Here is a 25,644-nt window from a genome sequence, read left to right as displayed (position 1 = left end):
CTAATTGTATCCAAGCTTATCACACACAAAATTCTTCAGAAAACATTATATGACTTACTCAGACATTTTCATAACATGCTTTGGACATTCTGTTTTGTGCTATACTTCCTCTTTCCTAAACAGCCAATCATTGTAAGGACAAAAACTCATTACAGAAGATGCATTCTCAGACAAAAAGTATTCTCTTTTCTTTTTAACCTTTCTAATCAGAACTACATCTTCATATTCATAGCTTTCTTCACATCTCTGTTTTCTCCTACATACTGATTCGTTTCTCATCAAAAACACACCTAATTTTTTTATGCACATCTCTACAGAAGTATACATTCTAATTAGACTTTTAACTTTTAATAACCCAATTTTTAGTGAAAACCTCGGAAACAAGAAATTTTGGACTGTCTGCCATATATCAACATTTTAAAAATTCAACATATGATTTAAACAATGACAACAAAACCAAACAAACAAAACAACCAAAATGACACACCCACAGAAAACAGAACAAAAATACTAGGTAGAACTATTTTACTCATAAGATGATATAAACAAATGGCTAAAAGCTCAAAAGATAAGGAAAGGAGTTCGAAAACAGAAAATTTAGTAACCATTTCATTCACCAGGAGCTACAAACAAATGGCTAAAACCCCAAATGATGAGAATAGGGAGTTATCAGCATGAACACCAGAGTATTTTGCTTCGAATTCCAAGACAGCATACAACATAATACACATACACATGTGTAAGCATGCCTAAACACATATTCATATACACAGATACCTTAATGCTCTCATTTCAGTCATGACATAGTAAATAAAAACTCACTAGTTAATAACATAGGATTGAACCCAAATCATTCTGCAGGCAAAATAGGACCTTTTCACATGGCTAAACATTATTTGCTCCTGTAGGTAATCCAATAAAGGCTGTGGAACAGACCTTAGGTATAGCAATTTCCATAGAAGTGTGAATCAGAAATTTTTACTCGTTTTTTGTCTTTCAGTTTCAAGTGAGTTTTCAGTTAAACTCTCAAACATCACACTTAGCTAGGACTGGTTGAATTGTGTAAGAAAAACTAAATCTACAAATAACCTTAATTCTTTGTCATGAGGCATTTCTCCTGTTTCTTATCTTTGGCTGGATTGTGATTAATGGTGAGTTTCTGTTTAACAGAACTCTGTGCACAGGTAGAAAAAATTTTCCAAGAGACTTAGACAATTATAATGGTTTCCATTTCTCAAGCTAACAGAAACTCAGAACAAAATTTTTCTTTTTGGTCATTAAGTCTTTGCTGATGCAAAAGCACAACATGCTCAAACCAAACAAACAAAGCTCACAAACAAACTCCTTCAAGAAGAAAGCCAGATATTAGTCTCTGAGTAATTTCTCACACCAAAATGCTACCTTTAATAATAATAAAAAGTGCAGAACAGTCATTTCTCACACACCAGTATTCCCTTTCATGAGCAACTAGTGTTGAAAGAGAATTACTGGTTGGGCTACGCAGCTCTGTACATGTCTACCCCTTAAGTGCTGCTTTCCATCACCAAGCAAAGGGTGGGAAATCAGCGGATAACTCTGCTGCTAGAAGATCAAGAAAAGTTTCCAAAATCCCAGCCTCAGGGCTAAACTACCACAGGCAGCTGATACCCACAGGTGGATCCAGACTCACTCCCACAGAAGATGGGGAGTGAAACCACCTAGGACACACTTCTGGCTTGGTTTACCAAAACTTATTATTGGGGAGCACTCAGCTACTTGATGGATGATGTCCAAACATCTTTTTACCAAGCCCAAGCCTGCTGCCTGCCCCCAAACAACAAAAAAAAAAACCCAAAACCCAAATCGTGGTGAAAATGGAAGTCAACTTATATTCAGGAAGAGCAGTAACCTGAGGAGAGATGTTAGATTAACACATGTTTCTGGTAAAACTGAGAAAGCATTGTTATACGAAAGACATCTGAAAGACTCATATTTTCTAAGGGATATTTAAAGACAAGATTGAGGGAAGGGAACGTGGGAAATGAAGAGCAAGAGAGAGAGAGACATGAGCTGTGTTGACCCCTGCAAGAAACCTGCTGCATAGTTTTATCACATCTCTGACCAGCCTCCGTTCTCCTCCTTGACACTATCCTAGGGTCCTGCAGGATCTTGATTTCAGTTAAGGTAGGAACAACACAGCTTTACTGACATCTTCCTTGGTTTTTCAGGTTCTGGATAGTACACAACTGGTGGCAAGTTTATAGCTCCAGTCTAACTGGAAAACAACTTGTCATCTTGCAGTATAACCAGGGCTCAAAATAGCCAGTTTACGTGGGAAAAGAGGAAACTCAGAAAAATGCATGCTAAGGAAAAAGAGCCTGTGTGTTTTAAGTATGCCTGGAGCCCAAGCGATTATTGCTTCCAACATGGATTCACCCATGCTCACTTTAATAAAACTACACCATGACCACCCTGGAAGAGCCACATGGAAAGACCCTGAGCAGGTATGTACATTGACAGGCCCCATGAGTCTCCAGCTGCACCTGCTGCAAACCACCAGTGAGACTTCTTGGACACAGGCCAGTTGTGCTTTGACATGCTCTTTCTCTGTTGCTACCCTGCTTAGTGGCTGGATATAAGACAGCCTACAACATTTTCTAAGACAGAGAACCAAAGATGGTAATAATTTCTTATAAACTGCCATCTCATGGGTGTGGATTTTTAAGCAGAATAGGTAACTGAAACAAAATTTTCTGTCTGGAAATGGGATGCTGCAGTAATAAATTGCTGCAACACTGGGCATTGGCTGCGAGCCTGAGTAGAAGCTGGATACTCTGTGTATAGCTTTCCCTTGCACATGAATGCAAATGCATCATTTTACTAATGATTAAAGACTTCTTTCTTAAACTAACCAATGAAATTATCTGACAAATACCTTCTCTAATCTTAATAAGTTTTCATAAATGTAAGCCCTCTTGTACCTCTTGAATAATGCAGTGCCTCAGTACTACCTGGGTTGTAATCCCTGTTCCTTATTAGGTGCTTTCTTTTGCCTCTAACCTGTTGATTTTCAATTCTTAGTGTTACCATGGATTATGTGGTGGAGGATAACTGGCAACACTACTGCCTTCAATAACTTTTCATGTTTTCATCTTGAAAGGTCCTCTCACTATCTCAGGGATCTGTCTAAGGAGATGTCTTTTTTATTATAGCCAGTCTAACTGGGGTGAGGTGGTATCTCAATGTAGTTTTAATTGGTATTTTCCTGATGACTGGTGATGTTGAGTGTTTTTCCATGTACATGTTGGCCATTTCGGTGTCTTCCTTGGAAACATGTCTTATGTAAGAACTTAAAGTATATGACATGTCCTAATAGCATACCCTTCCTTTTGCCAGCCATTAAGACACTGATAAAAACCAACCTTGAATTAGGGAATTTTTACAAATGTAACAAAAAAAATGTGTTTTGAAGAGGTACATGTTTTTCCTTAGAGGGTGTTTCCATTAAAGGATAGGTTCAAGGGAAGGTTTGACACTAACAAATTAAACCATGGATCTTATCCTTTATGAGCTTTCTAAATCCATTTACATAGTAACCTACAGAATGAAGTAGTTGGGGTAATAAGTATTTGTTGTTCAATTCCTTAATACATATTTCTAATGACAATAACATTGGGCTGGCTCAGGTGTGAGGAATGGTTTAAAACTCAGGCCTGGAGGAACAAGGTTTATTATTTGAAATAGATTGAAGCTTGACATAGAAGTATTGTAGTCATTGTTCCATATAAGAGGTAACATCAGGAACATCTGTAAAATTAATGTCAGGTATCACTAGTGGCATATATTAGTCATAAAAAGACCTAGGAATAATGTTGTCTGGGCATTGAGGCCACACACCTCCTCTCAGGGCAGAGAACTAGCCACGACCCCACCCACATACACGTATGTAATCTGTTGAAAACATTCACCTGGACAGGAGAGATAAACATGGTGCCTTATGGAAGCCGCCGGGGAGTGGCCAAGGAAAGACATGGTTTAAAATTATTTGATAAAACTTATTTCTGTGCTTGTGCTCCCTGCGTGATTGCAATAGCAAAGCATTAGAGCAAGGTGCATGTTCACATGACCTTTAAGATGATAGGTTGAAGTTAGGAAATCCCCTTGCCATATGCTTTTAAAAGCAGGTGCTTGTGTGAAAATAAATGGAACTGCTTGAAGAAACCTGTGCCATGTCTGAGTGTCTCTCTGTGGGGCTGAATAGGTGGGCAGCATACTCTCCTTCATCCCAGGCTCTCCTGGCCACTATGGTGGCAGGAGTAATCCTACCGGTTCCCTCTCTTGCTCATCCCGTGATGGGCAGATAAAAGGGGCTACTGGGAGGTTCAGGGCCCGCCACCCCTGAGCCCCCACAAATGTAACATATCCAGCAATCAGTCAAATTTCCCCAATCAGCTACACACTGAGTTAGTCAGATCAATGTATTGTCTTCCATGACAAAGATTGGGGATGAAAACTGAGCATAGAAATAGATGTGAGGGCCTTTTTAGACTCTTATTAAGGTGATGATTCCTATAGTCTGGTAGAGACCTAAGAGTATAAATATTCCCAAGTTAACACAAACTTCTAAAAAATGCAAGGGCTCACATTTACATGGAACAAAACATCTAAAAGACAAAAAATTTCTAAACGTACAAAAATAGCAATTATAAAATAAGTGGAAGGATGTATTGAAACTAACTTTTTAAAGAGATTTGTTTGGGAATGTGGGGATAAGCAGTACACCCAGATTTTGTCTGCTTTCTCTGGTTAAAAGATTTTTTCTGAGTTGTATTTATCGGAAGATCTCCAGTGATAGAAGGAGTCCACTCTGTTGAATTTGACGTTTTAAAATAATAAATATGAGTCCATGAGTATGTTTAGTTGCCACCAAAATAGTTATTAATACCAGACAAAATCCCTTACAATGAGGAAGTAGAGAATTATTTATTTATGTTATTTTCAATAAATAAAGTCTCCAGGTTGTAAGTCATGATGTTTTTGATCTTTGTCTTCTGGGAATGCACTGTGAAAGGACTTCCTGACTAACTTAATAGTACTTTTAATAAAATTTATTAGGCTTTGCCAGCAATCTAAAAATTCCCATTTTAACATACCAGAGCCCCTTCCTGCTTGTTCTAAGTGCATGGGTCTTTTACTCATTATTGCAAAAGGAGACAATTAATTTGTCGCAAACAGGGAGGAAAATAAGTTAAACAATACCAATGGAAGGGCATTTAGGCAAGGAAGATTACATAGTTATGGTATTCATTTGTGAACCACATATCTCCTCTATTAATATTGGCTCGGTATATTAAACAGTAAAAAAAAGACAATAGAGTGAAATAAAAAACAGACAAAAGTAGTAGACTTGATACCAGATGAGATTAGAACTGAACAAATAAAATAAAAAGCATTTCAGAAGAATATCTCCTTTTGGTGAATGTTTGGGAAGGGGGTTAAAATATGGTGCCCCAAGTTAAGAATGTACTTTGAGATTTAAAAAGAAAGCAGGCAGGTCCATTTGGGAATCAGACATATTTATTAATCAGGGTGACTTAAAGACAAGGAAGCTGGATGCAGTAAAGAATCAGATACCAGCAGGGTACACAATGTTTATGTAGTGAAAGTCCCTGTTACTAGGAATAAGTACAAAGAAACATCATAAGAAAAATGAGGTGAATGATACCATTCAGCAGTTGTCATTTAATGCATGAGGTGTGAGGTGTGTGGGGGTGTATTGTGATGTCTATGCTCAGATCGCTGATGCCACTGTCTGAAAAAAATTATTCACTCCCTGAAATCGATGATCCCTTTACATTAGTTCTAAGGTTAAAATGTGACTGGTCTGTGAAGTGAAGAAATGAGGTTAAGCAGTCAGCTGGGCAAGTTGGGCACAAAATGGCATTGATTTTGTTTACCCTCTGACAGTAAGTTGGGGTCACTGGCTGAATGACAGTGATAGTGTAAGTAAGGAAAGAAAGAATGTTGTTTTCCTTTTTGATTTTTTGATTTGCTGAGCTTTAGATGTTTTTTGGATAGCTACAAAGAAGCATCCAACAGAGAGTACAACCTAAGGTCTAAAGGATAGAGAAGATGTATAAGATGTAGACAAATAGGAGTGCAAGCCAGAGAGGACTACATCAGCCAAGGAGAATTGCAAAAAGAAAAGATTGGGCTCAAGATGGAGCTCTTGGTTGAGATATGATAAGAAGTAGAAGAGAAAAAAATTCACGGAAACAAACAAACAAAAAATCATCAGAGAGGCAATGACATAAACAAATAGAGATGAATTTCCAGGAGCAGATCACAGACAGTATTATCAAATATGGCAGATTCGAGTTAGGCAAAGACCAGAAAGTAATATTTAGATTTAATATGGATTAGGTTATTTGTGAGTTTTTGAATGTTTTTGAAATGATATTGCATTGAGTGGGTTAAAGTTTAAATGAGCTCTGGGAATATTTGCCAGAAAATGTAACTTTGAACAGTCTGATGCACAACCTTCATGTAGAGATGACATGGGAGAAATAAATAGAAAGTTACTTCAAGACATGTGGTCCATTCAGTCCTCCAAACATTTCCAGGTTTTATCTCTGAATCAAGTACAGCCTTCCAAAAGCTGTCTGGAATCACACTATTTTAACATTCTCAGAATGTTTAAGGTGAGTTTTGCCTTAGTATTAGGTAGCTGTGTCCACTTTTCTACATTGAAAATGTTTATTTCCATACAAGTAGTGAAAAGCTATCACTACCATTGTCCATACAGTGAGTGAAGACAGTGTTTCATAGTTTGGAGTCAGCAAGTCTTGATGTCAGATGAGACTTGAGCATGCTCTCTTGTCAGATTCCATCCTAATCATGTAACAATTATGTGTGTCTTTTAGTGAGGACATCAAAAAACCAGAGACAAATTTGTACTCAACTTTCATGACTATGAAATCTCATAACCTGCCTATACATTCATGCCAACTTAATCTTATTGACGTAAATTTTTCTGTAAGTGTTTTGTTTTTACTTTTCATTTTGAATTTATTGACCCCCCAAAAGCTCACTAAATACAATATATGCAAAACAGCATCTGTAATATCTATACAAACAACTCATTGAAATTTATTCATTTCAATGCTTTTGGACACACATAGAGGAATCTGAAAGCATGGGTGAGGGAGAAGGCAAAAGAAATGGAGTCATGAGAGAACTGGCATTGGTCCTAGATTCTCCTGATAAAGATATGCTACTTGTAGAAAAGAGAAACAAATAAATATAAATAAATTAATTAAGTAAGTAATTAAAAAATAAACAAAAAATTTAAAAGCCTCCCAGTGGAAGAAAACACTGATGTTCAAAAAGGGGTAGAAAGTCCCTACTGAAGATGAACTCACACGTGAGTTATTGGTACAGATTAGACATAATTTATCTTTGAATTAATAAGACATACATTTCCTAGTGATTTAGCAACAGTTACTCTTCTCTAAAGGAATAATTAAATCATTTAAAGTAGAGGAAGAAACATTCCATCTTTACTAAAGTTAATGTTATAAAAATGCACATGGGCTGTATGATCTATTTTCCTGCTAATATGGGATAGGACAAGGGATTCCATATGAATGTTTCCTCTACAACACCTCTAGCTTTTATAGACCTAAATTTCTTGGAAGATATCCAACTTGCAGTTCAACATTTTTCACCCAATATTATATAGGAAAAACATAAACATGTATATTTCTTGTGGTACACTCTTTGAGCAATTGTTCCAAATGACAAGCCTCCAGGTATCCAAGGCCTTATATGGTCCCCTCTGTCAATATCTTACTTTGACCAAGAGGACATCTGCAAATGTGATGCAAACATAGGTTTAAACATTTCTTGCTGCTGGGGCTTGCCTTCTTGGACACAGTCATATCTGGATAAAAACGGGACTGTGCTATTGGAGACAAAAGGTGGAGCCAAGAGTCTCCAAAACCATAGGACATGTTAGTGAATCCATCTTGAAGCAACCAGCCTTGGTGAAAACACAAGGTACCCACAGCCTCATCTGAAATCCAGGCAAGACCAATAGAGGAATTTTCGAACTTAACTCAACCCAAATGCTGAATTTAGAAACGATGAAATTTAAAAATTCTTCAAAAGCCAATCCATTGTTGTTGATTTCTTTACCTTTTGATTTTCTTTTTCTGTTTTTCATTTCTTTTCTCTCTTGCTCTTTTTTTTTCTTGGTGACTCGTTGAATTTTTTTGTGATTTTTCACACAGCAAAGGCTGATACATCTAAGCACCTGCAAGTCAACGTCTCTAACCAGTTGAAGAGTGAGAGAGACAGTCTTCAGTTCAATGACAAATACAAAAAACAGAAGTTTATAACCACATGTAGAAGTTTTGAAATCATAATAAAAGCCAACTGAATGAACTGTGGTGTCGTTGAAGCAATGAGAATAAAACAAAAGCAATTTTCTTGAGATCAGGAGACTAAGTTTTAAGCTTCATACACCGTAACTTAATACTGTTACTTATATGCACGCACTGTACTGTGTTTTTTTTTTTTTTTTTTTTACCTTTTATTGGTTTTGAGATATGTAATGAAATCTGATATTCCCATTTCAAATAATGTAAAATAGGGTTATTGTTATTTTTCTGCAGAGTTTATGACTTTGTAAACAGATTACTGACATTACGGAAAAACACTTGTGTTATTAACCCTTTAGGTTCACATAATTTCCAGAAAGTGTTGCAATTAAAAAGGGATAAGGTGTATAAAATCAGGCATTTAAAAGCAATGTGTATTCTAAGTTGACTACAGTGTCACAAAAAAATGACCTCAAAAAGAAGTAAACATTGGTTTTCGGCTAATTGTGGCAAAAATGGGTAGCACTAATCAAAAGCGGAATGACCTCAGAAGAGCTGGAACACGAGAATATCTCTCGATGCCAAGTGGAGTGATACACTAAGATTTAGAGAACTGAGGATCTGGAAATAATCAATGAGGGGAGATTTTTTTTGCCTTTTTCGTGACCAGTGCTCACCCAGTGAGTGCACAGGCCATTCCTATATAGGATCCGAACCCGCGGTGGGAGCATCGCTGCGCTCCCAGGGCCACGCTCTCCAGAGTACGCTGGGCTTGGCCCTAATGAGGGGAGATTTTAAAAATGAAAGTGTGTTTAGAGATCACTGTGGAGAGATCCTCTCAGGTTTGAGATGGTATCCATGCATCCCAATCCACACCTTCAAGACCACTCAAATAAGTACCATTTCCTAGGCTTTGTCTACCATTCTCAGCCTAACTCACCTCTCTCTTTTCAAAATTGCTTCAAATCTTCTAATAGCACCCAGTTATTGATGCTTTTCAGAAAATGTAGTGCAGTCAACTCTTGTTCATGGTAGGCAGTAGGATCAATACTTGGTTGTTATATGCAAAGCTCACATCTTCCCCTTTCTGGAACTATTTTTCCTAAAGTTTGAAGCAGCAGTGAGAGGGTTTAGGGCCATATGAGTGTTCTTTCATTCTATTCATGAGTGGGATTTCTATTCATGAGCCATCCTCCTCCTTACTTTGTAACACTTCTGAATTAGCCTGTTTCAGTTGATTTTAACTAAATACATGGAACTGGGTATAGTGTAAGTAAATAAAATATTTATTGCTTGTGGTTCCAGAGGCTGGGAAATCCAAAGTGATTTTGTTAATTTGTTATCATGATAATACTGGCCTCATAAAGTGAGTTGAGAAGTGTCTCTACTGCTTCTATATTTTGGAGAGTTTAGGAAGAAGAGACTAAATTGTCTCCAAATATTTGGTAGAATTCACCTATAACGTTTCTGGATATGGGCTTCTTTTGATATTGGAAATTCAACCATATGGATAATTGTATGGAAATTGAGTAGATACTTAAGTAAAGGCAAAGATTGTCTAGTTTGATTAAAAAATAGATGTAACTATTTTCTATCCACAGAGACACACATTAAATACAAAGACACTGACTGGAAGAAAAAGGATTTTTTTAAAAAAAACGTGTATATTACATGATCTCTAAGAAGAAAAAGCTCAAGATGAGATCTTACTACCAGATAAGATAAGCTTCAGTACAAAATTTGTTACCACAGATAAAGAGAGATCTTTCATAATAATAAATGTATCTAACATATTATAGTGATTATAAACGTATAGGAGCCTAAAAACAAAGCTTCAAAAGACATTTAAGTAAACCCCAAAGAACTAATCAAGAAACACAAAAACATCCACAACTAAAGTTGTACAATTAATATTCTGTTCACTAATGGATGCGACCACCAGATGAAACATCAGTAAGAATATAAACATGAATGACACTGTCCTGCCCTGACTGAAAAATATAAAGTAGTATGTGAACAATCACTCAGACAGAACATATGCTAGGTGTTAAAACAAGTCTCAAGGTTGAAATCTTATAACACTGGTCTTCTGAAATTCAGTAAAATGAAATAAAATTAGAAATTATCAAGAAAAAGAAATCCAGAAGACCCTCAAATATTTAAAAATTAAATAATACACTTCTAAATAATTTGGAAATAAAAGAAGAAATGTCAAAGGAAATGAGAATATATGTTGATCAAAATTTATTGTACCAAAGACATTTGTGATAGAGTAAAGGCAGTCGCAAATTCTCCCACTTTTAAGAAAAAAACTAACTTCCTTTAAATGTAGGCTGGCTTGAGCAAGTTGCTTAGCCAACAATATCTTGCATATTAGAAACATAATACACACTTTTCCATAAAGGTCGACAGGGAAATTCTAACCTCGGCTTTAACACCAATTTTCTTATCTTTTTGGTAAATCCTTTACTCTGCTGCTTTCAGGTGACTGTCAAGACTTACTGTCTCTGACAGTCTGAGAGCCACATAATGAGGAATATGAAAAAGAACTGAGCGTGGGAAAGAAACAGATGGTAGAGAGTCCACAAACCAAAAGTGAGAAGAAAGAGACTGTAATGGGCAATTAAGAGATTTTGATGTGTTCTGATCACAGCCTGTATGTCCTGGAGTCCCAATGCCTCATTCAAACCACATGGGAATAGACAAGTCAGAGAGGAAGATAGGGCTTAGCCTTTTAAAGGGAGGCATTAAGAGAGGGTGGTGGTCATGGAAGAAAGACTTTTGAAAAGAAGAGAATGGAAAGGTCCTGGTAAGGATGGAGCTAGCACTATTTCTGAAACATCTGAAGTGGTTTGAGTAGCTCTGCACTCACAGGCACCTGAGGGTCCTCTTTCTTTTACCTTATTGTCAACATGTACTCATGGTGACACCATCTCCCTAATTATATTTTATAATGTGTGCTGGTGCACTTGTGATGAGATCTTTATTCCAGGCTTGGGGACATGGAGCAGTGGGGAATTGCAGCACAGGACACACAAGAAAGTATCACATACACCCCCCCATACACACATAAGCACACACACATGCACACATGCGAGCACAGTAGGAAATAAGACCTTTCATTTTAGCAGGCAGATATATATGATGACCACATTACAAGGAAAAGGCAACTTGATGAACATATTTCAAAGGCAGAAAAAAAATTGACAAAGAAAACTTGTGGTTTTAAGATATTTTTGAAATTCAGGCTATGGTAAGAAATACCTACTCTGCCTTGAAAAATTGAAGCACATTTTCACACACAAAATAACTATCTTTTCCAAGTGTGATACAGTCTGGTGTATTTTTTACATTATAAATATTTCAATAAAAAGTTATTTAAATGAAAAGTAAGTTTTTGAAAGATGTTGGCCTGTAGTTTTCTTTCTCTGTTGTATCTTTGTTATCAGCAAAAATTCTCAATTAAAGGCTAGCTAATAGATTACAGCAACACATGCACGAAATTATACACCATGACCAAATGATATTCATCCCAGGGATGCTAGCTTGATTGAACATACACGAATCAAAAAAGTATTACTCCTCGTCAAAAATATCAAAGAAAAACTACATGAGCCAACTCTGTCGATCATAGAAAAACATTTGACAAAATTCAACATTCGTTCATGACAAACACTCTTTATAAAATTGTTTATAGAAGAAGATTATCTCAACATAATTGAGGCCATATATTACAAACCCACTGCCAATATCATCCTGAATGGGGAAAAGTTGAAAGTTTTTCCCTTAAGAACAGGAACATGACAAGGATGCCCACTCTACCACTCGTATTCAGCATAGTGTTGGAAGTACTAGCCAGAGCAATCAGAGAAGAGAAGAAAATAAAGGGAATCCAGATTGGAAAAGATGAAGTCAAACTGTTTCTCTCTGAAGATGATATAATCCTATCTAGAGAAGAGCATAAAGATTCTACAAAAAAAAAAAAAAAAAAAAACTCGTAGACTTGATAAATGATTACAGCAAAGTTTCAGGTTCCAAAATCAACATGCCAAAATTAGTAGCATTTTTATACTCCTACAATGAACTTGAAGAAAAAAGAAATCAAGAAAATGGACCATTTACTATAGTCACACACACACAGAAAAAAAATTCCTAGGAATAAAGTTAACCAAGGATGTGAAAAATCTGTATGAGGAGAACTACAAACCACTGTTGAGAAAAATTGAAGAGGACACAAGAAGATGGAAAGATATCCCATCTTCTTGGATTGGAAGAATCGACATTATGAAATGTCCATACTACCAAAGGTGATCTACAGATTCGATACAATAACCATCAAAAATCCAATGACATTCTTCTCAGAAATGGAAAAAACAATTCTAACTTTCATATGGAATATCAAAAGACCCCCAATGGCCAAAGCAATCCTGAGCAAAAAGAAATAAAAAAAGAAAAGCTGAAGGCAAAACATTACCTGACTTTAAACTATACCAGAAAGCTATAGTTACCAAGACAGCATGATATTGGCATAAAAGCAGACAGACTGACTAATGGAGTAGAATAGAGAACTCAGGTATCAACCCATATACTTTAGCCATCTGATCTTCAACAAAGGCACCAAAAATGCACATTGAGGAAGAGACTGCCTCTTCAGTAAATAATATTGCGAAAATTGGAAATTCAAATGTAGAAGAATAAAACTAGACCCATACCTCTTACCATATTGCAAAATCAACTCAAAATGGGTTGAAGAATTTAATATTCATCTTGAAATAATAAAACTCCTAAAAGAAAACAGGGGAAACACTTCAGGAAGTAGTACTGGTCATAGACTATGAATACAAACCCCAAAACACAGACAGCCAAAGAAAAAAATAAACAAATAGGATTATATAAAATTGGAAAACTTCTTCACAGCAAAAGACACAATTATCAGAGCAAAAAGACAACCAGCAGACTGTTAGAAAATATTTGCAAAATATACATCTGACAATGGATTAATATCCAGAATATACAAGAACCCAAATAACTTAACAGCATAAAGCCAAATAACCCAATTAAAATGGGCCAAAGAACTGAATAGGCATTTCTCAAAAGAAGATAAACAAATGACCAACAGACATAGGAAAAAATGCTCAGCATCACTCATCATTTGGAAAAAGCAAATCAGAACTACTTTGAGATACCATCTCACTCCAGATAGGATGGCTAATATCCAAAAGACTCAGAATGATGAATGCTGATGAGGATGCAGACAAAAAGTCCTACACTGTTGGTGGAACTGCAAAGTGGTGCAGACTTTACAGAAAATGGCATGGAGGTTCTTGAAACCATTACAGATATATCTACTATATGATCCAGCTATTCCACTGCTGGGTATATACCCAAAGGAATGGAAATCATGATGTTTTATGGATATCTGTGCTCTCATGTTTTTTTCTGCACTATTTATAATGGCCAAGAGTCACAAGCAGACTAAATGCCCATTATCACATGAGCGGATAAGAAAAATATGGTATATCTACACAATGGAATAGTACTCTTCTGTAAAAAAGTATGAAATACTACTATTTACAGCAACATGGATGCAATTAGAGAAAATTTTACTAAGTGAAGTAAGCCAGGCACAAAAAAAGAAATACCCAATGTTCTCACTACTTTGTGGAAGCTAATAAAATAAATACATAAATATTTTTAAAAATAGGGAAAAAGACACAACAATCACGAAAATTTCAGCAACATGGTAAGTGATCGTATATGAAGCTTCTGGGGAGGGCAGAAAAGAGGAGGGGAAAGGAGGAATTGGTAAAGGGTGAAGAAAATAAACTACAATGTATATTGATGAAGTTTTTTAAAAATTTAGAAAATTTCTCAGCCTTATCAGAATTGATTGTGCATGCAATGGGAAAAACACTAAGTCAGAGAAATAGAATATTTAGTGGTCAGAACATTGCCTCCTCTACCATTACCTACAAGGGTAGCTGATGGCAATCTCAGTGAGCCAGGCCATGTTCTCCTCGTTTGTTGGGACAGGGAATGTGAAATTTTCCTCTGAGACTTTGCCCTATTTGAGTATCAAATCCTTTGTTTTCAAAACATATCTCTTCAGAGATGCAATCAAGATGGCAGAATAGATGGTCCACAGCATCACTCTCTCCCACAAATCAACCAAATTTACAACTATGAAAATGTAACATCAGCCAAACCGGAGCCGCTGGAGCTCAGGGGAAGAGGAGGAGAGACCCACGGAGTTCATGAAGGCGTGAGAAACCATGTTGTGAGAAAGAGAAAACTGCTCTTAGCATTTCAGGCTGCGGCTGCTTTAAGGCTCAAGCTGATGAGCAGATGGAGCAGGAGCTGGCAGAAGCTGCAGCTGTGGCCTTCAGATGGAGTTACTTGGAGGCAGCAGGAGAGAACAGGGCCTTGGCAGCCCCCAGGACAGCAAGACCACTAAGAGGGTTCCCGTGGACCCATGCAGGAGTGGGGAGCCAGAACAGCTGAAAAGGGGAGCCATTCAGAGGCAGGTGGGTCATCTCAAGGGACTGGCACAGGGCCCATCTCATGGCAAGTGTTTGCAGCATGGGCGTGGTGGAGATGGGCCCACCAGGAGAACACTGGGGCATAACAAGGACAGCCTATCTGACCCCCAATCAGCACAGGACCAGTCAGAGGAGACTGGTCAGGAAGGCAGAATTGCATGGGGTAGAGTTTGATGAAAAAACTCAAGCCCAGATCAGAGATTCTACAGAACACAGATCCACTGGGTCTCTGGAGATCCGGAAGTACCTGTAATAAGATCAACCTTTAAACCCTGAGTTGCACAAAAGCCTTTCCTAGGGAAACAGCAGCAAAGTATCAATTTAAACAACCATACAGCTTAAGTACTGGTTCCCATAGGAAGTTCCCCCATGTTAGAAGCAAAGGACAAAAAATTAGTTCCGGCCCAGGGACACCACCAGCCCCTTGGGGCCTGTCTGGGAACTGGAGGCTTGGATCTGGGGATGGGACCCCATTCACACTTCCAGGCAAACTGCACCAGTACCTTGGGGACAGCCTGGGGACCTGAAGCATGGAGAAGGAGACTGGACCCCACTCCCACAACCAGGCACACCACGCCAGCACCTTGGGGCCTGCCCAGGATCTTGAGGCAAGGAGAAGGGGACTAGAGCTCTCTCCCACAATCAGGCATAGTAGGCCAGCACCTTAGGCCCCACCCAAGGACCCAGGGTATGGAGTCAGGGACTGGACCTCTTTCTCACAACGAGTCACAACATGCCAGCAACTTGGAGCCCACACAGGGACCCGGGGCAAGGAGAAGGGGAATGGTCCTCTCTCTCTCACAACTAGGTGCACTGTGCCAGTGCCTCAGGGCCTTACCAGGGAACCAAGACATAGAGAAGGGGACTGGACCTCTCTCCCAGAATCAGACACACCAAGCCAGCACCTCAGGGCCCACTCACAGTCCTGGGGCATGGAGAAATGGACAAGACGACCCTTCCACAACCAGGCACACCATGCCAGCACCTTGGGGCCTTCCTGGGGAACTGAGGCAAGGAGAAGGTGCATGGACCTCTCTCCCATAACCAGGCACACTGCACCAGCACCTTGGGCCACGCCCAGATCAGACCAACCTCCCAACAACAAGCACAACATACCAGCACCTCGGAGCCCACCCATGGACCTGGGGCATGGATAAGGGGACTGGACCTCTCTCCCACAACCAGACACAGTGCACCAGTGCCTCAGGGCAGTCCCAGGGACCTGAGGCATGGAAAAGAAAACTGGACCTCTCTCCCACAACCAGGCACAACAAGCAGGTGCCCCAAAGACCACCCACTGTGCAGGGGCATGGAGAGAAGGGGACCGGACCACCATCTCACAACCAGGCACACCATGCTAGCACCTCAGAGCCCACCCAGGGACCCAGGACATGGAGAAAGGGACTTGACCCCTCTTTCAAAACCAGGCACATGGCCCCAGCACCTTGGGGCCTGCCCAGGGACCAGAGACATGGAGAAGGGGACCAAACACACCCCACAACCAGGCATACTGCCAGTGCCAAGGAGCATGCCAAAAACAACACCTCCACATGGGTGGCCCACCATAAATATCACAATAACCATGGCTGCTGCAAAAGCGGCTAGACACCACAACCATCATACTAATGGTCCTCCAGCCACTGGAGTGCATTCACACAAGGAGAGTCACCAGCAGAGAGAAAGAAAAGAAGAGGATGTCTCTTTCCAAAAAACCCAATTCAGAGTGACAGAAGAAGAATCTGCTCTATGATAATATTTGGGGACATGATCACATCTCTCAGCATTAGACAGATCATCTAGGCAACAAGTTAACAGAGTAACCGTTATTCTTTCAGAAGGAGAGAAGAAATCTCGGGCAATTAGAGGGGGAAGGAGAGGGAATGGGGGAAGGGGAGAGGTTGGACAAGGGGCATAAAGAATAATTATGACTTGTAACTATATATGTGCTAGTAATATTGACTTAAATAACATATCTCAATGCGCAACGCAAAAAATATGGATAATCGATTTTGATTCAATAACTAAATTTTAAAAAATAATTAAAAAGAAAATGAAAACAAACAAAACAAACAAACAAAAAAACAACCCCACCCAAATATCTCTTGAATCCTACCAAAGTTTAATCTTGATGACCTGGGAGTGATTCTTCCACATTACAACAAATTGGCAAGAGATAGATTTGTGAATTGACATTGTTTCTCTAATGACATCACCAATGCATTGACATCACAAGAATACTGAGGTCACCACCACAGTGACATGCCCGCCATTGTGACATCAAAATCATTCTGCCAACACTGTAATTATACCAAGAAAGCCTTCCGATGCCACCACCACTGTGACTACTCTACCTTTGTGATAACACCTCTATTGTGACTTCATCAAGTTTCTGATATCACCTTCACGGGGACCTCATGGACATTGTGAAATGACGGATATTCTGACATCACTGGTATTGTGATATGCCGACCATTGTGACATCATGACCCTTCTGACAACAACAACATTGTGATACCACAATTGGGACATCACCATCATTGTGGCCACATGGCCCTTGTGACATCACCAGCGTTGGGAACTAACTGCTATTCTGATATCACAAACCTGACATCACCCGAATCGTTATACCAGGATTGTGGCATCACCATCACTGCCACTTCTCCAAATCTGTTCCGTCACCACCATCATGATATCACTACAGCTCTGAACTCACCATCTGCACAGCAACACCATTCTGAGATTACCACCATTGTCCAATCCCAAACATGCAGGCATCACCGCATTCCTCATTTAAACAAAATGATAACATCAGTACGCTCATGTCAAAGGCACGGAGACATCACTAACAAGAAGGAAACATGGATGTGCACATATCACCACCATCCAGACATCCTGTCCACAGTGACTGAGGTGGAATGGTTACAGCCTTGATATTGCGATGTTACCACAATTCAAAAGGAACCAATATCCTCACATCATCACATTTCGGACACCACAATTCTGAAAGCACAACAACTCTGACATTCCTATCATCGTGATGTTACCATCACTGCGACATCACCACCATCAGGACATCACCCCCATGAGGACCTCACTGACATTTTAGGATCCCAAACAATGCCACATGTCCACCATAGTCACATCTCTGCCATTCTGACATCAGCACGATTCTGTTATCAAAAGGATTCCAATAAGGTCACATTGAACTCATTAACAAATCAACGACAGTCTGTCCATACTGCAATTGGGAGAGCACCATCATTGTGACATCATAACCTAGGTGACACCACCATCGTACTCACATCACCTCCGTGGCGACATCCAGGTTGTGGTGAAATCACTACCCTGGTGACAACAGGGCCCTTTGGAGATCACCAACGTTCACTTCACCAACATTCTGACACAGAAAACATTTCGACATCGCCCTTCTACTGATTTCAAAATTCCACCGGACAAGCCTTCTCATATCACCGCTGTGGTGACACGCCAGCCATGCTAACATAGCAATCCTTCGGAGGACAGGGGTAAATAGAATATAGAAATATTCTAACTTGTGCACCTGTGTGTCAGCACTGACATTGGGGCTTCACACCAACTTCATGCCGTATGCAACTTTGTTACATTCCATGACTTTGAATTCACTGCCCTACTCTCAACGATTGTGACATCAACACAATTGTGACAACATCTTCTTGGTGATGTCACGACCAAGGAAAATCACCTACTTTGTCACTCCACCGCCCTTGTCAATTCACCATTCTGACATCGCCCCCATTGTTGTATCGCAATTGTGACCTCACCATCATAGTGACTTCCTCGAAGCTCTTGCACAAACTCCATCGTGATATCACTACCAATCTGAACTCACCACCATTTTCACATCCACACCGTTCTGAGATCACCACCATTGTCAAATCCCATTCCATTCCTATCACTGCCATGCAGACATCCATCCCATGCAGGAAACACTGCCATGGCAGAAATCACCACTATTCTGACATCCCGTCCATAGCGATCAAACTGCCATTTTGACTTCACCCGATTGTGGCATCTCCAAAAGTTTTCCTGGCCACCATGCTGAGATCACCAGTATTGTCAAATCCCAAACATGCAGACACCAACGCTTTCCCATACAAAAACCATGCTAAATTCACGGTGCTCAGTTCACCACCAAGAAGATATCCCTAACAAGGACCATACATCGATGCGCACATATCACCGCCATCGCAACACCCCTGCCGTAGTCAATCACATGGAATTGTGACATCGATGATGTTCTGTTACTGCAATCATTCTCACATAACCACCCTTCTCACAAGGCCACATCTCTGACACCCCTATTCTGATATCACCACAACTCTGATATCCTGGACGATGAGAGCATACCTTCACTGCAACCTCTACACCACAGCGAGGGACACCAACACCGTGTTGAATTCACCAGCATTATGACATCACTGCGACTGTGACAACACCAACATTCGGACATCTCCACAGTACTGCCATCTGCCATTCTGACATCACCACAGTTCTGCCACCTCTAGTGTCCTCAAACGAACGCAATGGTGACTTCGCCACCGTTATCATATCGAAAACAGTCTGTCCCCACTACCATTGTGACCTCACTACGATTTTGATATCCTAAACAAGGTGACACCACCATCATGGTAAAATCTCCAAAACTGTTCCATCATCGCTATTCAGAGATCACCAGCATGGTCAAATCCCAAACATGCAGACATCCTGACAGTCTGCCAAGGAACACCAGGCAAACATGATGATGCACACATCATCGCCACGAGGACATCACTAAAAATAAGAAATCATTGACCAGCATCGACACCACCAGTGAGACATCACGTCAGTGGTGACGTAAGTGGAATTGGGCCATCTATGATACTGTGAAAATTCCACCATCCTGAGGGAACCACTATTGTGACATGGCTTCATCTCTGACACCACAATGGTGACATCTCTGCCTGAGGGACGAAATGCTAATTTGAACATCATCACAATAGGTCCTCACCACCATGACAACATAAATACGACTGTCACATCCCCACAATTGCAATCTCGGTGGCTCTGTAATAGCATCACAATATTGCCATCGCCATGATAGTAATTTGATCAGGATGATGACATCTCCACCATTTTCATGTCATCAACACTCTGTCCTCCCTATGGTTGTGACACCACCCCCGTTGTGATATCCTAACTAGGTGACCGCCCCACCAATCTCACATCACCTCCATCGTAACACTTCCAAACTTGCGACATCCACGTAATTGTGAAGTCACTACCATTGTCACACCATGTTCTTTGTCACATCACCACCATGGTCACTTTACCAAACTTCTGACATGGGAAACACTTTAACATCGCCTCTCTACTGACTACACCGATGTTTTGACACCACAAGCATTCTGGGCTCACCGCTATGGTGACCACACTGACATCGGGACATCCCTATCATTCTGAGGACACCCTAATCATAGCAGGGGAGCCTTCTGGGGCCACGACCACTGTGACTTCTCCACCTTTGTGACAACACCCGTCTTGTGACATCATCATGTTTCTGACATCACCTTCACCATGACCACACCGCCATTGTGACATGGATGTTCTGACTTCCCCTCCACTGTGACGTCACGGGTATGCTGACATGCCCACCATTGTGACATCACGGCCCTTCTGATATCACCAACATTGTGATATCACCATTGGGACATCACCATCATTGTGACCACTCGGCCCTTGTGACATCACCACCGTTGGGAACTATCTGCCCTTCTGATATCACACCGCTCCCTTGGTTACATCACGATTGTGGCATCACCATCACTGCCACTTCCCCAAGCACTTTCGTCGCCACCATCATGATATCACTTACAGCTCTGAACTCACCATCATTTGGACATTGACACCCTCCTGAGATCACCATCATTGTCCAATCCCAATCATGCAGACGTCACCGCATTCCCCATATAGTGTACATGCTAACATCAGTATGCTCACTTCAGCGCCATGGAGACATCACGACAAAGACGGAAACATCGACGTGCACTTATCACTGCCATCCAGACATGCCGTTCACAGTGACTGAGGATGATTGGTGATTTGGGGACTTACTGCTATTTCAGTGATATCAGTCAATATTTTAGAGACTGAGTATTTGATTCATTTGATTACTAAAACCATAATCAGCTTACCAAAATAGATTTATTGATTATTTGAATTTATTTTTAGATTTCTCACTTGAACCTTCTTTTTCTTCTTTTTAAAATTTTGATTGGCATTCTTTATTGTTATCTAATCTTTTTGATATTCTTGTCTGCTACCATGGAAACAGTAGTCATGATGAGACAATAGATGCTAGCACTGATTTTTTTACATAAATTTGATTCCTAGTTTTTTACATTTTCTTCTGTGAATTTTCTTATAAACAGCAAACAATGGCTTCTATCTATTCTAATAAATTTTATGGTGTAATAGTTGTGTTTGATGTACAGTTTTATAAATTGAGTTTTATGGCTTGTTTTATATACGAGACTTGAACTAGAAACATATTTAATATATGTAAAGACAGTTTAGGTAGAGGAACAATTGCCAGTTTGTCATATTTGGGGAGGTTTAGGAGTATATTTTCATAGCAAACTGTAGGAGTGTTTCTTAATGGTGGTTTGTTCCTCCAGTCCCTCAATATAATTTACAAACTTTATACCATGTCAAAAAATGAATGCTGGGTTCCACCAGCAGGTTTTCCCTCCCGTTCCTGCCCTCTCTCATGCCGAACCCAAGAGCGAGCTGCCCTAATCCTTTACCCCTTGGCCCTAGAGATGGCCAGGGGATCTCCCTGGGGGGAGTGAATGATCTGCCCACCAACCCAGCCCCCTAGAAAGGACACTCACACGTGGCAAGGGTTCCATCAAGCAGTTCCATTTATTGTTTGTTAAGCAAGCATATTTAAGCTTTGCCAGCAGGGAAGTTCCCTCCACAGAGCCAATCAGGGTAAAGATCATGTGGTCATGCATGGGGGTTCCTTAAGCTATACTAAGCAATCATGCCTTGATCATGAGCACAGAACAAAAGGGCTGCCAATGGCATTAAACAAAAACAAAATGTGGAACCCAGCTGTCCCCTCCCACCTTGCTTCCTCTCAGCGCCATCTTTAGGTGGCTGCATGGAGAGGGCCTTGCCTAAATCACCATTTTGGTATTATGAATCACATATGAACCCAACGTTTCCCCCTTTTTGTTTTTTATGAGGGTAGCCAACAGTGGCTAGCCGCTTGGCCTCATCGTCTCCCATGCAATTGTGCCTGTCTTAGGTCATACCCACTGATAGGGGATCTAACCCGTCATTGACTATCCAACCAAGTGCTGGGGGGGGTGTGATGGCAGAACCCTCATACCTGGGCATGAAGCTTTTGCATAGGCATGTTGACCCATGGGTTTTGGGGGTTGTGGTCTTGTGCGACTTGCTCAACCACCTGAGTGAAAATGGTGATGGATCCAATATTTCTTTTTATTAAGGCCACTAGTTTTCCTAATATGCAAGGCCCAAAGGAAAATAAAAGGAGTCAAATAATGAGAGGACCTACCACAGCAGAAAGCAAGATGGTAAACCAAGGGGAGGCAGTGAACTAATTTTCAACCCAACTAGAGGTAGTGCTTTTTTTCCCACTTGTGTTTTTCAATCTCCTCTTTAATTTTAGCTAGGGAATCTGTAACCACCCCGAAATGGTCAGTGTGAAATCAGCACTCTTTGCCAAAGGCTATGCAGAGGCCTCCTTCCTGGAGGAACAGGAGGTCCAGTCCTTGGCGATTCTGTAAAACAACCTCAGACAAAGATGTTAGAGATGTTTGCAAGTACCCAACTGCCTTTTGCACCCTGTCCAGGTCTAGGTCAACATCTTCTCTGACCCAGATGAGCATGGTTATGGTGGTCCTGAGAAGAGGGGGGAGAGACTGCACTCCTCCAAACTGTTGGAGACATTATCTTTGTGGACGTGGGGGGAGAACTTGAGGTTTCAGGTGGGCACCCATATGGGGCTGGGTGCATTGATGGGGAAGACACATCCAAACCCTCAGCCCATGGTTAACAACGGGTCAGGGCCTCACCACTGGCCTGTGAGGGGGTCTTTCCATCTTACTTGAGCCTCAAGCCGAGCTTGCTGAGTTATCCAGTGACTTTGAAACACTGACGGGGGGGTTGTGTTGGGAAAAACTTGAAATGTTTAAGGTAAATAAGGCTGTGCCTAGTTGCATGTGGGGGCTGTTGGGTCCCCCTTTTTGTTTTAAAAGTTTGGTTTTTAATACCTGATTTTGTCTTTTTATGATGGCTTGGCCTTGTAGGTTGTGGGGGATGCCAGTGGTATGCTGGATGCCCCACATGTTTAAAAATGTTTTAAAGGTAGAGCTGATAAAGCAGGGGCCATTGTCAGTTTTTAGCTGATGGTGGAGGCCCAAAACAGCAAAGCACTGGAATAAATGGCTTTGTGCATGCTTACTTTATTTGCCCAAGTGGACTGTTGCCCAACAGGTGTGGGAATAAGTGTCAATGGACATAAATATGTATTTTAAATTTCTGAAGCTAGGAAGATGAGTAACATCAGTTTGCCATCATATGTTGGGCTTCAATCCCTGGGGATTAACTCCTGGGGCTTGCAGTGGTGGGAACTGCAAATAGGGTGAGCATGACTTGCAGGTATGGACAATTTTTTTTGAGCTGGGAGATGGGAACCTGTGGATAACGGGTGTGAATTCCTCTCCAATTGACATGCGTTAGCTCATGCAGTTGGCTGGGCTGTTGAGCAGTGTTGACCTCGGGCCCACTGGATGCTAGCCGGTCAGCAATGTTGTTGCCCAATGAGAGGAGCCCAGGTAAGTTCTGGTGCCCTCTGAGGTGTGTGAGGAAAATGGGGGATTCCCATTGCTGCAGCAACGTTCAGATTTGTATCATAAGGGGAGTGATAGGGTTGTTATCTAAGCGTATGTGGGAGCACAGCAGTCCTGGCAACAGGTTAACCACGTACAGGCTGCCTGAGAACAAATTCATGAGGTTGTGGACATTTTGTAGGGCCAGCACAAAAGCCAGCAACTCTTTAAATTGTGCTGATCCCTCGGCTGGCCGGAAAAGGATTTGCTTGGGGGTCCCGGGGACTGGCTCGTGGGTGCAAACACTACTACTGCCGCCCCAGCTCGTCCTCCATCTGTGAAGATATTGCACCCATTTAACAGGGGATGGGGCAGAATAGCTGGGGGGCCACCCAGGGCAGGTGGCTGTTTGCTGCTAGCCACTTGCAAGGGCCATAGTGACAGTCAATAACTCCATGAACCCATCTAAAGCTATGGCAATTCTTTTGTTATTTCTTGCTAATGAGGTAAAATCTCTTAATTTATACGGGAGGACAATTTTGTCAGGCTCCTTAGCATAACAGTGCAGAGCAGTAGTCCTTCCATTTTGAAGCAAATCGGCAGTTTGGTTGACTAAGTTATACACCCAAGGGGCCCCCCCAAAGGACACATTGACCCATTGGATGGCCGTGTTGTCTAAGAACAGCATGGCCATCATAGATTGCCGGCCATCAAGAAGCCACAACTGCCATGGTTTGGTAACACTGAACTGGCCGAGTTGAGCCTGATTTAGCCAGCCTTGGATGGTGTGGAAGCAGTCCTGATGTTTTCTCTGCAACACGATTTTTTGAGTGTCACTGTGGGTTCACAGCAACTCCAACAGGGGACTGAGATTCCCTGTTGACAAGGGTAACCAGGGCCAAAGCCAATTAATTTCTCCCAATACCTTCTGTAGCTCTACCAGGATGTATTCACTTTTAACAGATAATTGCAGTTTTAAGGGGCTGACCCCATCCAGCGTTAATAGTGAACCCAATATTTTAAAAGGAGGCACCATTTGGGATTTATTAGCAGAAATACACAGATGTCCTTGGGCTAAGCATTTTGGCAACACTTGGTAAGCCGATGACAGCCCCTCTGAAGAGGGGCTGCCCAAAATAATGTCATCCATATAAACATATAGTGTGACATGTGGGAGTTGCAAGACAGGTTGAAGCAGCTGGTACACATAATTTTGACGAAAGGCTGGACTGTTGGCCATGCCCTGGGGAAAAACTACCCACTTGTAATGCTGGTCTGGTCCCTGGTAATTGACAGATGGGATGGAAAAGGCAAATTTCTTGCAATCCCGGGGGTGTAAAGGGATAGAAAAGAAGCAGTCCTTGAGGTTGACCACTGCCTAATGTAAGTGGCTGGGAATGTCTGGAACCCAGGGCATTCCCTGAAGGGGTGTTCCCTAGATTACCATGTGATTGTTAAATTCCCAAAGGTCTCGGAGCATTCTCCATTTGCCTGATGCCTTGCGGATTACAAACACAGGGGTGTTCTGGGGACTAGAGGAAGGGCATATGTGGCCCAACTGCAGCTGTTTGATAATGATATCTTTTAAAGCCATTAACTTGGAGGACAGGAGGGGCCACTACTCCACCCATCCTGGTGGGTATTCCTTCCACCTGATGGGGGGGTCAAGGCAGTGGCCCTTAGGATTGGGGGTTCACTATGATTCTGGAGTGGGGTTGATGGGATCTTGCTCTCCCGAATTCAGGATCCCCTCGATAATTGGGAATGCTACTGAATCGTGGAGCAGGATTGTGAAACTGCTGCTGGTATTCCTCCTCATCCAGAAGGTCGTCATAAAACCCCTTGTGGTCGGTGGTAATATACGCATCA

At 41.1% G+C, this 25,644-nt stretch overlaps 1 long non-coding RNA gene across 1 annotated transcript; it reads left to right on the top strand.

Annotated features, from left to right (window-relative positions):
• The first annotated feature begins 2,288 nt into the window (after positions 1–2,288).
• Positions 2,289–8,424, top strand: LOC134368941 (uncharacterized). Its single transcript, XR_010022584.1, has 2 exons — positions 2,289–2,483; positions 8,271–8,424. It is a non-coding gene; the product is annotated as an uncharacterized LOC134368941 (long non-coding RNA).
• The last annotated feature ends 17,220 nt before the right edge of the window (positions 8,425–25,644 follow it).

This window comes from Cynocephalus volans, chromosome Y (assembly GCF_027409185.1).
Source record: "Cynocephalus volans isolate mCynVol1 chromosome Y, mCynVol1.pri, whole genome shotgun sequence".
NCBI classification, from domain to species: domain Eukaryota; kingdom Metazoa; phylum Chordata; class Mammalia; order Dermoptera; family Cynocephalidae; genus Cynocephalus; species Cynocephalus volans.
The sequence above is the reverse complement of the archived record's forward strand: the minus strand, read 5'-3'. Positions and strand labels throughout refer to the sequence as shown.